Source organism: Mixophyes fleayi, chromosome 5 (genome assembly GCF_038048845.1).
Source record: "Mixophyes fleayi isolate aMixFle1 chromosome 5, aMixFle1.hap1, whole genome shotgun sequence".
Taxonomy (NCBI): Eukaryota; Metazoa; Chordata; class Amphibia; order Anura; family Limnodynastidae; genus Mixophyes; species Mixophyes fleayi.
The window spans coordinates 77060894-77076871 of NC_134406.1; the positions used below are offsets into that span (position 1 = coordinate 77060894).

The 15978-nt window shown below is 39.3% G+C and overlaps 1 protein-coding gene across 1 annotated transcript in view; it reads right to left on the reverse strand.

The window, feature by feature from the left end:
• The window catches only part of ZNRF2 (zinc and ring finger 2), a 97593-nt gene that overhangs the window by 63442 nt on the left and 18173 nt on the right, over positions 1 to 15978 (reverse strand). The window lies entirely within an intron of this gene.

Here is a 15978-nt window from a genome sequence, read left to right on the forward strand (position 1 = left end):
GAGGGTTAATAAAAGAATGCAAGTCAATAGTGCAGGTGTGGCAGCAAAAAAACTATAAAAATAAAAATTCTCATAAAACCATGTATTTTGCTGAGTAACTTCAATTTGAGTTAATGAACTATAGAAGTGTAGTGTATAGTAATTGAGTTGGCTAGTTTTGACCAGCTGACACATAATAGTATAATACAATGGAGGGTCTTCACAATAAGAAAGACACATCTTATCTATAAAAAATATTGATATGACAACTTAAAATAGTCATGTATCCAGTCTGATTAGATACATAACCACACTACAAAAATGGCAAGGAATGACCAAGGCACTAGATAGCCCTGTAAGGACATCGTCAACCATGGAAAATACCAAGCAAACTTACTGTCCGGTAATAACATCCATGGCCGCAGACAAATCCCGGACACTGTTGCTACCACTTTTTCCCCCCAATCCAGGAGACTACAGATAGTCACCCTGCCAAGCCATTAATGTGGGTCATATGCGGTCGTAGATGGGACTGGTGCCAAATCTGCCCCCACCATAATCTGCCAATGGGCCATAATCTGCCAATGGGCCCACAAAGGAGACCAAAGCCCGGGTACCTTCTATACCCATCCCCGACCTCCATCCACACAACGAACATGAGGCTCCTGATAACATCTACCAATTTATCTGCTGGTCTTCTTGAGCACAGAAGAATTTGGAGGCGAGTCTAGAAATGTTGAATTGTAAGCAGTCTTTGAACTGAAAGCCAAGTAAAAACTTTTATTTTTCCATTGCTATATGCTCTCTTTGTATTCATTTTCTTAACATTTTACAAATGAAGGAAGACTTGTGATTTGTTCTTTATGTAAACAAGATCGAGTCCGTTATTCGTTTTGAAGACAAACACATAACACCGACTATATCAAGGATGCTTTGTATGAAGTACGCTCCAGTGCTGAGGAACATTCTCTGCAAGACTGTAAAAATCTTTTACATGAAATGTTTTCTTCATCTGCCCAGTGGCTGTTTTTGTGAAATAATGTTTAAAAGCCGCACTACAATCTAAGTAAAAGGTTTTACTAAGGTGTCGCTTGCCCTAGCTAGAATCCAGGGAAAATTGGCTGCATGTAGCATTCTCTTGACTGTAACCTAGCCGAAAACTAGGGGGAACCGATGTGAGCAGGAGTAAGAGGAACGGAGCCTCTTGCAAAGGGAAGGTGCGTCTTGTTAATACATAGTACCTCTTTAGTAGAGAACAACAGCCATTTTTAAGGAAATGATTAGTCAGACTACACTGCATACACTTGAATAATTAAAAACAAAATTACCAAAAAAACAAACTAAATATTCTTTGAAAAGTACATATACACTCAGTGGTTGAAGTGAATATTTAGAAACGGCATTATTTAAAAAGTAACGGGAATGTAATTCAATGGAATTTGATAGTTTTAGGGGCATATTCAATTGTTGGCGTTACAGCCTAAAGTAACGCGCCCCTCGCACTATTACCATCATTACGGTAATAGTGCGCGTAAATACCGTTATTACGGTATTTTTCACACTGGATTTCAGCTCGCTGCTCAGGGAGCTGCGAGCTGAAATCCGGCTTACTATTACCGTAATAACGGTAATACTTTTTCCGAGGCGGAAAAATTGAATATGCCCCTTACAATTAAAGCAGTGTGAGAAGTAACAGTTTGGCATACCACTGTATACCAGACCACTTTGATCATTGCAAGCACTAAAATGGTCTTTCAGGTAGCATTCAAAGGAGAGCAAGTTTATAGATGAGGTATTCCTGTTATATTCTCATAGAAAGTGCTGGGCAGTACTAAAACTGGTGAGTGAGATGAAAATTATAGATATACATTTTTTTCTCACTTTTCTTTGAACAGTTGACTTCTACTAATGCACTGAAACCATCATACCACAAGAACACCACACACACACACACGTAATATGAAATTCTGAATCTGATAAAGTCTTTTGGTTGCGTAACATTAAACATACTTGTGGCATAACAAGAATTAGAATGCTGACTACATTATTGGAATCAGCTGGTGCCGTTTCCCATAAGGAAAGCTGAAGGGACAGCTGTAAGCCACATAGTAAACCGCAGCAGGCACAATAATATGCAAGATCTTTGATCAGAGTACTGAACACGGTTTGAGTGCTATACATACAAGGAGAAGAACAAGCCAGCTGTTTAGAAGATAGCAAAATTATGCCACAGCAGTGTATACATGACAAAAATATATGTATGGACACATGATAATACGAAGATTTCTAAAGGAGAAGTTTTGATGAATGTTAAAGTACATCTAACATAATGGGAAGAAGACTAGCAAAGGCCTAAGAAATCTCATTATATTGCCCACTGATATGACCTATTCCGTGACATTGATCAAAACATTCTTGACATTTTAATCAGCCAGTCAATGATTGTTGATTACAAGACCCCGGTATCATATCATGGATAGGCCTGTGGCACAAGCTGGAGTATTGATGTTCAAATAATCAAGAACAAGGCCTAAAGAGGACATTTTTTTCATGGAAGACTTATATGATCATTTCAAGGTGATCCTGATGCCCATTTGCGTCTAAAAGAACACTACCTCTATTGTAGTAAGTAGGGGCTGGCTACAGCTACAGAAATAATATATCTGATAACGTTTTAAGGACATATGATGGACGCAGGTCAGCAGATAAATTTGTTACCACTATCTAAGTAGTCAAAAAAACTCTGCGCCAACTAGATTAGAGTTTTAGAACTGAAAGTGAAGGTTTCACAGTTGATTTGATGTTTAGATCGGTCATACAGAAAATCAGTATTATTGGCATAGCCACATCAACCAGACACCATGGGGGGAGATTCAAATTGGCGTGAGGTGTCTCCGGGACTTCCGTGGTGACACTCTAAGCCGATGTTATGGCTGGAATCTCCGCTCATTTTTCAAATGAACATAGATTTCTACCGTAATTGCCGGCAATGTGCACAGCAAGACATGGCGATGATATCCATGCATCATATTGCCAGCAACTAAATCTCCCCTTCAATAGACAAATACCGTACACATTCTGTGTACACTGTTACTATGTATGCAACCTGCTCAGTAATCCTGCACTCCCTTGGCCTTTTCTGCTCTGCGCTAAAATCAAAGTGGACTATGCTGTAATGAAGTCAACAAGGTGGATTTATAAATGGTTTGTATACATCTTAACAGCTAAAATGTCTAGAAGATACTAAATCTAATTATTTTATTGTGGGATTATCTTCATGTTAGTGATGCACAACCCTCACTAACCCACTTCAGTTTCTGTAATGAAAAAAATAACAGCTCATATCAGGAACATAGAAAGTAAACATGTCTCTTATGGATTATAATTTGTACTGATAACTCTGTTATACAATTGTATAGCTTCCATCATATTCACATTTTTACATGACCTATATAGAGAAAGGAGCAAGTGTTGGACGAGTATCAATATTCTAGAGTGTGTACTCTATCTACGCTACTCGATCTAGAGACACACTTAATACAGGCTCCAAGATGACCTGAAACTCACATACTATGATAAATCAGCTCATACTACTGTATGACACTGCTGTGCTAGACTGTCAAATCTGTGTTTATGGTGTAATGGTAGGGATTATTATTATCAATTATTTATAAGGCGCCACATGGTTTCTGCTGCGTCGTACACAATACAAACAGTGGAACAAACAGGGTAATACAGTGTGGAACAATAAACGAGCAATACCAAGACTCCAGAAGCTTCGGGCAAAACAATTATAGTGAGGTTGGAGCAGAAGAAATGTTATAGAGACAGGAGGGAAGAGGGCCCTGCTCATGAGAGCTTACATCCTAAAGGGAGGGCAAACAGACAGCAGGCACATAGGGAAGTCAGGGGATGAAGCGCAGGAGGTGCAAGCAAGGGGACGCAGAGGGTGAGGCTAAGAGACGTGCACGGAGAGAGGGTTAGGTGGAAGACTGGTAAGCTTTGAGGAAGAGATGAGTTTTAAGTGCCCGCTTGAAGGAGCACAAATTAGGGGACAGACATATGGAACGTGGGAGGTCATTCCAATGCAGGGGGCAGCTCGGGAGAAATCTTGGGATTCAGGAATGGGATGAGGTGATCAGGGTGGAGGAGAGGTGACAGTCACTAATCGAGCGCAGGGAGCGGGAGGTTGGAGATTTAAGAGGCAGTTGAGTGGGAGAGGGCCTAGTAAATGATGTTAAGAAGTTTAAAAAGGATTCTGTAAGGGAAGGGGAGCCACTGCAAAACAAGACAGAGAGGAGAGGCAGAGGAGAAGCGCCGTGAAAGGAAGACGAGTCTCGTGGCCGCGTTAAGTATAGTGCAAAGGGGGGCGAGGTGGGAGTGGGGGGAGGCTGGTGAGAAGGTTACAGTAGTCAAGACGGGAAATGATGAGTGCATGGATAATGGTTTTGGTGGCATCCTGAGAAAGGAAGGTCTGGATGCGGGCGATGTTACGAAGTTGGTAGATTTATAACACTTCCATCACTTAAGCAGTTATTTTGCTTACATAAAAGTGACTAATTGGTATTTTATTGTATAAATCATACAGTTGTTACCTATTCCATTCTGAGTCAGTAACAAACTAGTACCATCACTGCCTAAATGGATTCTAGGTGATCACATGGCCTACGGAAACTAGCTCACATCTTGTCATTTGTAGGGAGGTGGTGCAGATGGCGCCAGATGTCACTTGTCAATTAAAGGTTAATAGCAGCCTAGACATCTAACAGAACTTGGATAGGAAGATGCCTCATTTGCAACATAGCGGCATAATGATTACAGTAAGAGCACACACTACAGGAAAAAAATAAAATGTAGTGTTATATGTTAATTGAAAAGGATAACCAGGTATTCTCCCTAAAGTGAAAATAGTATGGAATTATTAATATAGTAGATTATTTAATGTATGGAATTAGCAGATTATGGGTCATTGAGGACTTTGTTTAGTTAGAGATTTCTAAAGGCTTTAATGTAGAATCCCAAAATGACTTGCAATATTTTGATTTAGGAAGGGCATGTTACTTATTATGATAAAAGGAGGTCTTTAAAATAGATAAGCTATAATACTGTATACGTAATACTTAAATAAATTACTGTATATATATTGAGTTAGATGTGTGTACTCTGTATTATATCACAGTACATTCAAACAATACAATATTCCTTTTAACCAGTATATTAAGATTCACTATAGAGTTTGGTGCTCAGGGAGAACATTAAGGGGGTATTCAATTGTCCAAATTGTCCACGGGTTCGAGCGCTGAAAAACTAATACTGTTAATACGGTAATCTCTCGCTGGATTTCAGCTCGCAGCTCAGGGAGTAAATTACCGTATTAACGTTTTTTCCGCGCAGGATTACCGTAATAACGGTAATCCTGCGCGGACCGCAGGATTTTCGGCAATCCCATGGACAATTGAATATGTCCCTAAGAATGAATACATAGGCTATAAATTTCTCCTCTGTGTGTGTGAATATGAAATAAGGCTGAATCCCACTCTAAGCTCTATCTCAGTGCTGATTTAGAAAGCACAACTCTAATTTGCATTCTCTGCTAAATACAGCTTTTTTTTTTATTCACAAATGCTCCTTCACTGTAACAATTTTAGATATGGAACATGCATGTTTACAGCGCTTTTTTTGCAAGAAAAAAGGTGCCGGAGCTCACATCATGTAGTCAATCACTGTACACACACCCACACACGTCAGTTGTGTAATGAAACATAACCGTCACCGCCCGCAGTAAGCTCGCAGCGCGCGACCACATGACCAATCACAAGCCGAGTAGTGCCATCACAACCAGCGTGGACGAAGTACGCATGCTTCGGACTCGACACTCAAGCAGCCCACATGCACCGTTTTAATGATTTTGCTGCCGATCCGCTACGCTCGACAGGGCGATACAAGTCCACGTGGACCAAACATCAAACGTTCAAAAGTTACTTTTAAAACTTGGAAAATCCATTGAAAAAAGGTGCTGGAACTCAGTTCTGTGAGTTCTATGACAAAAAAGCACTGCATGTTTATATGAATTACCGTATTTATCGGCGTATAACACGCACAGGCGTATAACACGCATCTTCATTTTAAGAGGGAAATTTCAGGAAAAAAATTTAAATTTCTAAATAAAAACTTTGAAGCAAAATAAGGGTAGCTCAGAACTTTTTTTTTATTAATATTATTACCACTTATAAGGTAAATAATGTAAAAGGACAGTAAAAGCAACTGTTTTAACAAATGCTGTTCCTTTGAAATCATATATTTGCAACTCTTTGCTGATTTTCACTGCTTGAATAATGATCATTTTTGTTGATAAAGCAATACCAGCTTTTCTATGATTTACTACAAATTCCTTCACCTGTTCTTCTAATTTTGGCCATTTAACAATACCGCTGCGAAAATTGCATTTTGTTTTTGATAATGTCTTGAGTTTTTCTTCCATTTTTTGCCACTCTCGTATTGTGCATTCTGTTGGTGGCTCTCCAAAATGCCTTGCTGCAGCCCTATTTCCGTGTTGTTTGGCATATTCCACAACCTTCAACTTGAAAGCAGCTGTATATGCTCCACGCTTTTGTTTTAAATCCATTAGGGATACCAGTAGTCACACTGCAGTGGTATACTTTTTACCTAAGTTTAAATTTAAAAAAAGAGAATTAGACGTGAGGAAGGCGCGGCTTGCCGTTGCCTACTGATTGCCTCACACTCCACACGCTGCTACTGATCCACGCTGCTGTGTGGTATGTACGGAATATTACCGGTATATCGGCGGTGTATATGGTAAAAACATGGCTTCTTAACATTATATCGGCGTATAACACGCATACATCATTTGCCCCCTATTTTCAGGGGGAAAAAAGTGTGTGTTATACGCCGATAAATACGGTATATTAAAGTGTGATTTCTTTGGTGCATCAGTGTGTGGAATGATGCTTTCTAGGTTCCCTGCCAGATACAAGCTATATTATGTGTGACTTGCACTGAGAAGCATGTAATTGTGAGATGTGTATTTCATACTGATTGGTTTTTTTTTATTTTGTAGTTTTGGATGTATGTGCCATTTACTGTGAACTAGTAGGATACTAGAAGTTACCAGGGTGTTTTTTGATAATTTAAACCATACTTGTCAACTTCTGCAAGTAGTGATCCGGGATATGGAGGTGGGCGTGTGGGAGTGGGGCTCAGCATCTGGCCCCGCCCCCTAAACAGCACATTTCTTTACCTACTACAGCAGGGGACGGAGTCACAATGATGTGTGAATCTCGCCCGCTTTCAGCAACTTAATTAGTGAAGCCGACAGGAACCGGGAGCTTGCTTTGCTCTCCCAGAAGTTTGAGAGTCTCCCGGACATTCCGGGAGGGTAGACAACTATGATTTAAACAGCTCATGGAACTCAAAGGCGATTTCTACTTCTCTTTATTTAGGTATGCATTTTCCTACTTTATTTGATAAAAAGGACAGTCACGCTGACTTGTATTGTGTAGAAGGGTTGTGTTTTTCTGTCATAATATAAGGAACACCTGTGAACTCGAATGGATATTGCGAGCATGGCCTTCTCGTCCAACATCAGTGCATGACCTCACAAATGCTCTACAGAATGAATGGGCACAAATTCCCACAGAAACACTCCAACATCTTGTGGAAAGCCTTCCAAGAAGAGTAGAAGCTGTTATCACTGCAAAAGGAGGACCAACTCCATATTAAAGTATATGTATTTGAATACGATGTCATTACAGTGCCTATTGGTGTAATGGTTAAGCGTCTGAATACTTTTGTCCATATAGTGTATTATTATTTACAACTATACATACATACAGTATATACGTAGTTCTTCACATGTATCCATACAACTCAACCTATAACACTATTCATGTATTTCATAGAAACTTTACATATGGTGTAAAGAAACGCCATGTTATAATAGTCACATACCATTAAATGTAATGTGTATTTCAATGGTGTCTGCAGCCTAACAATTTTCCTAGGCTGTATTAATGTGGTTTCATTCATTACATGCAATCGATATTCTAAAACACTATTTTCCTTATTGGTTTCCAGGCTGCAAGCCTCAATTTAATGTTAACCAAACAGTAATCAATATTATACCAGAAGAAAAGTCTACATCCATTGTTATGTTTATAAATCTTCCTGGGAAACATGGAACTCAAAAAAACAAAAAAGAAAAGAAAAACAAGAGTGAATTACAAAACCTCTTCATGGTTCTTAGATATTTTCACATTTTCTTCTACTGTGGAAAAATAAGTAAACATAATCCGTTTTTCACATGGGACGAAAAAGATGCATCAAGCAACTAGACATGTTCCTTGACTTCCTTCCTTTCACTTGATAACACAACAGAACATCTTATTAAGGTAAATTACTTTACAATAATGGGTGTTTTTTCTTTCTAAAGAACATAAGGCTTGAGACCGTAGCTCTTGTAGGAAATACCCTATCCAGGACCAACACTTAGGCCGGATACACAATACAGTGTTTTCAGGTGATCATCGGGCCAATCAAACTATAAATGATCATTCGGGCCAATATCACATTAGTGTGTACGCGGTTACGATGAACGATTATCATTCCAAAGCACATCATATCGGTTCATTTGACTTTTAAACTGAACTAAAAATCTTGTTCTATGATGGAACGAGGTTGTTCCAATTCTGCAGTGTGTATGCACTGACAACTGGCAGTGTCCATAGATCTCTATGGAGTTTACACAGTCACGATCATTTCAGCCGATGGCTATGACAGATGAAGAGCACAGATCTGACGGTAAATCGTGCAAAAATGTGTTTAGTCTGTATACATGAAGCGGCATGCTGAGCGGGAGTTTTTTTTTTTTTTTAAATCGTTGGTAAATTTGGTAAGGATATCGCAACAGGAAAAACTTTGTATAATGTGTACCCAGCCTAAAAAGTCTGAAGTCGTTTTTTTTAAGATTCCCCAAAGTTAGCCTTTACCACTACACATTTTGGGAGTGAAGTGAAATAGTAATTACAATGTTTGCTTTTATTAGGCATGCAGATAAATCATTACCTAATGTGTAATACATACATTATTACTGCTTAATATGTTATATACATTAATGCGTTTTTAGCTTTAGCTGCATCGAAAGAAAAGATTTCAATGATTCTGATAGCCAGGAAAAAGAAAATGTCTTTGTGATTTGTTCTTGGCAACTGGTAGGTCAGTGCAGGAACATATTTGCCAGAGGGACATTGCTGTAGTATCCGACGCACCCCTTCATCTGTCAAGACATGAAAGTGAAACATGCAGTTCTAGAACAAAGCCAAGCTTAGATTCCCTTTCACTGCCCAGCTGTCACAGTCTGAAGATACGCAGAAATAAAAGAGTCGCATGATATTTGTCTTAATGAAAACATCTGTTCCATCTGAAAATAGCAATAATTAGCCACCCTATAGCTTTGCACTTTATAAGGTTGGGTACACACTACAGAATCTACATCTACCCACAACTATTTTACTAACGACTGAAAAAAAAAATAAAAGTACATGTTTTCAAAGATTTATCCTCAGATCTGTGCTCTTCAACTGTCATAACATTCGGATGAAAAGATCATGACTTTGTAAACTCTATGGAGAACCTGATCATGAGTGTATACACACTGCTGGATTAGAAGGATGTCGCTCTATAGCTGAACAAGATTTATAGTTCTGCTGAACAATCAAATCAAACGATGATTGGAGCTTTGGAACAACTATTATTCATCGTGTACGTGTACACACTAATGCAATATCGAGATGAATGGTCGTTTGTCGGGTGACTGGTCTGATAATTGTCTGAAAACACTGTAGTGTGTACCCAGCAGGGCCGCCATCAGGGGGGTACTGTTGTACCGGGCCCGGGCTCACCAGGGGGCCCGGTACAACAGCTCAGCACAGACTTACCTGGGGCCCGCCGCTGGTCTCCGCTATTCTGTCTTCAGCCTGGCTGTCACCAGGATCCGATCGCAGGGGTGGAGGATTCATTCCCCCTGCGATGATGTGCTCTGCCTGTGACAGATCACATGATCGCAGGGGGAATGATTCCTCCACCCCTGCGATTGGATCCTGGTGCCTGGCTGTCACGGTGAAGACAGAATAGCGGAGACCAGCGGCGGGCCCCAGGTAAGTATGAAAGTATGTGTTGCTCATGGGGGGGGGGGGGGGGGCGCTCATGAGGGGGTGGGCCCGGGTGGCACGGGGGGCCCGTAATGGACCCGATTTTTTCTGAAGGTGGCCCTGGTACCCAGCCTTAGTCAGATATATTACTGCTACTGTTTTCTGATGTGTTTAGGAAATATTGAATGATTCTTTTTGCAGCACTTGTAAATTATACATGTGGCACTTGTAACATGGACTCCATCCACCTATCATTTCTGGGTGATTCAGTTATTTTGAGCCGCGAGCTGACTAAATTCTTCCCTCCTAAACATCCACATTTTGAGTGCTCCCTAAATGCTCTCAACGCCCCACCCTCACCTCCCCTGGGAACTGCAACTTATGCAGCCCATGCCAGCAACGATGCTATTAGCCGAAGAGTGATCAGTGTAAACAGCAATTTTCAGGCATGGTTGGTGCAAGACTTGTTGAACATCTCTTCCCTGTGTATATTTTGCAGTGTTGTGTGCACCATATACAGAGGAGTATCTTGTGGAGTCCATTGTGGCAGCACTGATGCTGTTCGTTCCAATCACAAGTAGAATTGAGAAGTAGTGTCTGTGTCATTAACAAGTATACCTCCCAACTCTCCCGATTAAGGCAAGACAGACCTGGGGATTGTCCCGCTATCAATACTTTTATAATGATTATAGATAGTGGGAGATGTGTCCCCCCTAGCAGGTGCAGAGGGGGAATAGCTTTGAAAATATTTCCAATCAGCCATATTATAAACTGACAATTAAATAATATTGTTATGGAGCTCGGACTGAACTCATTAGTTATGTTGTTATATATTGTCCACATAGTCGGCAACCACTCCACTTGTGGTTATCTTGCACCTGTGCCTTACAGTCAATAAATTCATAAAAAGAAAATATTCATTAGGACTGCACCAGGCAACTGGAGTGGTATCAGATAGAGGGGATAATGTAACCTGTACTGTAGGCAAATCAGAAGTCAAAATAGAAAATCGATTATACACAGAACTCCAGCGTGACCTCTAATAACCATCTATTTAAACAGTACAAGATTATTATGATGATCATGTATTTATAATGCATAATATTCACATTCAAAAAACAGAAATAAATAAGTAAATTAAATACAGTTGTACTTTTAAGGGGAATAGAGTTATAAAAAAAGGAACTGAAAAGTAAGAGTAAGCAATGTGAGCAGAAGGAGGAAAAACACAATGTGAGATATTTAGTGTGTTTATGTACCCAAAATTGTTAGGCGTTTTGCCAAAAGCTAGAAGCACCTCATGTGCTTGCTTGATTCTGTCTGTTTGTAGATAAAAGCACCACATAAACTCAGATATTCAGATATGAACTACAACGGTAAAATACATTGTTCTGCTTTACCCTGTCATTCCCCTGCAGCTCTGTAAAAAACTACTATTACCAATATCTTAAGTTACTTCCACATTTGCAGACATCATCTTGCTGAGGTGGAGTCATTCAAGCTACCATAACATCACTTGCCACGCCCCCAAGTATGAATCAACCAATCCAAATGGTCCATGTCTGCACTGTGGTAAGTAGGCGGGTCACAGCCAGTTAGAAAATAAATAGCTGCTATTGATATGTTTTGTTCATTATAAGGTAAATTCATCCATTTATATCCCGCTACAACAAATTATAAAACTGTCAGGACAGACAGAACATTCCAAGAAAAGAGCAGCAGCACAACAACAACAACTGTGTAATGAAGAGTTAATGTGCAACAAATCGATTATAAAGTTATATCTTACGTATCTATATGTATTACCCAATATTGTTTTATTACTGCACAATATCATATATATTGCCTAATATATAGACATAACATTTCAAGTGACTAAGAAAAAAACATAAGTACTATACCTAATGAGCATGCCTCTTAATATATCAATAATAGATTAATAATACGGCGATCAAAGTTAGGTAAGTAGAAGCATAAAGTAAAGCAGCAATCCCATGAAAAAATGGGGTGTGTAATAAATCACTGTGGCAGGCTATAACAAGAACCTTTGTATTACCATTTTACCTTGGTTTGTTTCTTCAGGCTGCTATTAATGGTTCATAATTCTGCAGAGTTTTAGAGGCCTTGGAATGCCCCTCTGAGGTCTGTCTGCACCATACACTGTAAAACCCTCCTCATACTGAGAGCTGCAAGCCTGTGTGTATGACTGTCTAGCATACAGATCTCCCTTCAAAGAGATTTTGAAAAGGAGATAATGATTTGTAGGAGTACAGTGAAAAAAATGCATGCTTAAACAAGTACTTAACTTGCTATTAAAAGTAAGAAAAAATTGTGGTGTGAAATTGCTGCTTTAGCAAAAAAACACATATTATATATTGATATAAACAAACAAACAAACAAACGATTTAGAAAATGAATCTATTAAAAAAAAAAAACATACTGATAAAAAATAATTAATTGGAAAGCAAAGCTGAGAGGCATATACAAAATCTAAGCATCTCTACACAGCAGTGAAGCCCATAGTATCATGTTAAAAAGTAACAAATTATGAGAAGGCCCAAAATACTCCACAAGTAAATGTATCCTTTTTTTGTAATCAAAATCAGTTAGTAACGAAAATAATTCAAGCATAAAACAACTGAAGTAGACACTTCTCAAAATGTTTGTGGTTTAAAAAAAACACAAAAAGCGGAAGTGAAATAGTGGCTTTCACAAAAACAAACAAGTTACAAGAAATAGTGCAAGGGGAATTTAAAAGAAAATGACAGTGTCCTTTTGACAATTCCTCATGCAAAAATAAAAGTATTAATGCAGAATTGTCATCATCTGAAGTAAAATAACAACTAAATAAACCTACAGTGTATACAAGAATATAGTCTGTTATATACAGTCAGTGTAGTGCACAACAGTGTCTTCGGTATAAATGTGCTCTATTTATTTTTCTTTTGCACTATATATATCAAGAAGAGTCCTGTGTTTTTTATTTCTGCTCTGTTCCTTGGAACAGGTACTGAAATTCTTATGCACAGGGTATGCAATAACTTATTGCAACATTTACACAGCATATACAGAAAAATGACAGTCTTAAAACATAAAAAAGCGTTCTACTGGTTACAGCAGCAGTAGGCTGTGATAAAAGCAGTTCCTGAAGGTAATAATCAACCAATGAGATGAATATGCAACAGTTGTTGAGTGCCTGTACATCATACTTGCCAACTCTCCCGGAATGTCCGGGAGACTCCCGCATTTTGCGAGAATCCCCCGGACTCCCGGGTGAGTGTGGCAATCTCCCGAATTCTGCCCACTTCACTAGGAAGTGCCCCACTTCCTAGTGAAGTGGGCAGAATTAGCTCCCAAACGCCGCGGTTCCCGGGGAAATGTCAAATGACGCGTTTTGCGTCATGCCGTCACGGGGGCGGGTCCAAAATGACGCACGTTTTGGAGCCCCGCCCCCGTCACGCCCACCTCCCATGGCAGGCTCCCGGAAACCAACTATTGGTAAGTATGCTGTACATATGTAGGACTGGTCTTGCTGCTTTCGGTCTCATTTTGAAACAGTGTAAAACGGCATTTAATTGGGTCTTACTTTCACAAGAGCACTTTTATAAATATACCTTAGTATACTAAACAAAAGGACAAGATACCATGCTTGTTAATATTACGGTCATTTCCAAGGTTAAACATGTAAACACAAGGCCAGTTGGCAACTGTGGAAAGTATGTAAAGATTAATAAACAGATATTGAACTTTCATAGCAAATAAAATGCTGCGACTCATTTAATCTAATCAATCTTTTCTATATTCCAGAATATTTTCCACACTTTCCGGCATAACAGTGGAGATAATATTAGTTGTGTCAGTAAGCAAATCACGTACTATATAAAAATGGATACTGACTATTGTTCACTGGTCCATAGGATATCAAATTAAAAGAATGTTAACCTATTAATGTACTGAGCAAGGGACCAGATTTATGAGTGAAATGTCGCTAGTAGTATGTTGGAGCTGTGTGAGGGATAGCCAATTCAAACCCACATTTGGCTCTCTGTAAACAAACACACGCCAGCTGGGATCTCTCTGTGGGCTGATAAAGGCCTATGAGAAAAAAAAAAATCAACTTATTTACATATTAGATATTGCTCTCATTAACAGCATAACATCCCATACAGAAAGGGAGAATGCTTTTAATTTAATGATAGGGAATTCATTTACAGTAAATGCTAAGTAGACTGTAAAAAATAATCTTTGATCTTTCTGAATGAACCATTCTGAATATGTTGGTCTAGTGCACAGCATGAAACAGTGTGTGGCAGGGGCATACGCAGGATTTGTAGAGGGGGGTTTCCACACCACACTGCCACTGGGCGTGACCATCATGCATGGGGGAGTGGCTATAATTTTAGACAGTGCTTGGCTGTTCTCCAACTCTTCCTATCCACATAATATAAATGGGCAATGCTGCATGCACTACTGTTAGGTGAACACAGCTCTCCCTTTTCAAGCAGAGCTGTGTGAAGTGGGAGCAGGGTCCAGCCACCTCAATTATACAGTGCCCCAGTTTTGGAGGGGGATTTCCAGGCTCTAGGAACCCCCCCCCCCCCCTCGGGTTTGCCTATGTGTGGGGAGTATTATTTTGCTGTGTGTTTTCAATGTAGTTTTCAATGTAATATGTCCACATATTCCCTCATAATTCTGGTGGTTTCCTCTGGTTCCCAACTCACAACTCAAGGGCAGAAGTTTGGTTGCTACGCAGTAGCATGTGTCAGTTAGCCTCTTGGATGGAACTTTGCATAACGCACTCCATAAACCTCCATTCTAAATGGGAATGGTTATTATATGAGCCACAACATATCATCCCAACATGCAGGGAATAAAATACATTTTACAATTTTTTACAGTTGCCCAGCAACCTGTTTGGGGTGGAGAACCCCTTTTAAATGTGTACTGGAGGAGATGGATGGTTGTATCCACATTGATGAACCAGCCTCCTCTTGACATGAGCCATATATGATCCAAACAAAGTCAATATATTCTACACTAAGACAGGGTTCTTAACAACGTAATTCATTTTTATTTCCTTTGCAACACTAATGATATGTAAAACAGGCCCACAACACAGCTACACACAGCAATAACAGAAGTAGCATTGTAAAGTGGTTTCATTATACTCCTACCACTGTTGTTACTCTTAACTTCAGCAGATGCTGTGGCAGCTGGAGAATTCCTGCTGGCTGCAAGCTACAATTGTCAGAGTACCCAAAAATAAGTACCTGCCATTGTTTCAGAGCAAGTGAACACCAGGGAACTAGAAGACTAGAAGATTATGACACTTTGAGCTTTGAAAATCTGCATTTAAGTATAAAAAGGAGATTTTCCTTTAAAGTGGTATTATACTGAAAATGATAACTGAAGATAATTTTTTTCTGAATCAAACAAGAATACCGTCCTAGGAGATGCTTCATGCATACTTTAGCTGGTAAAGCAAGCTAATTATTTTACCATATTATTAAATGCAAATATAAAAAAAGAATCTCATGGAGGAATAAATTATGCCCAAGTACTTCACTATACACTGACATAGAATATAATGGAAAAACCAAAATAATTTATAAATATGTTATATATCCAAATACTTGCAGATATATTTCTGCTGAGCACGGCCCCTCTGTATAGCAATTAGGTAGTTTCCCCCTTACAAGCTATGCTTCATTTACTCTCTATGTAGTGCTCTTTTGCTGCAACCTGTGTACATATACCTTTGTAAGCCACAGTATTCACCAATACCACCTAATTCCATTCCAACTGGCAGGGAAAATTGGTTCGGCTTTGATTC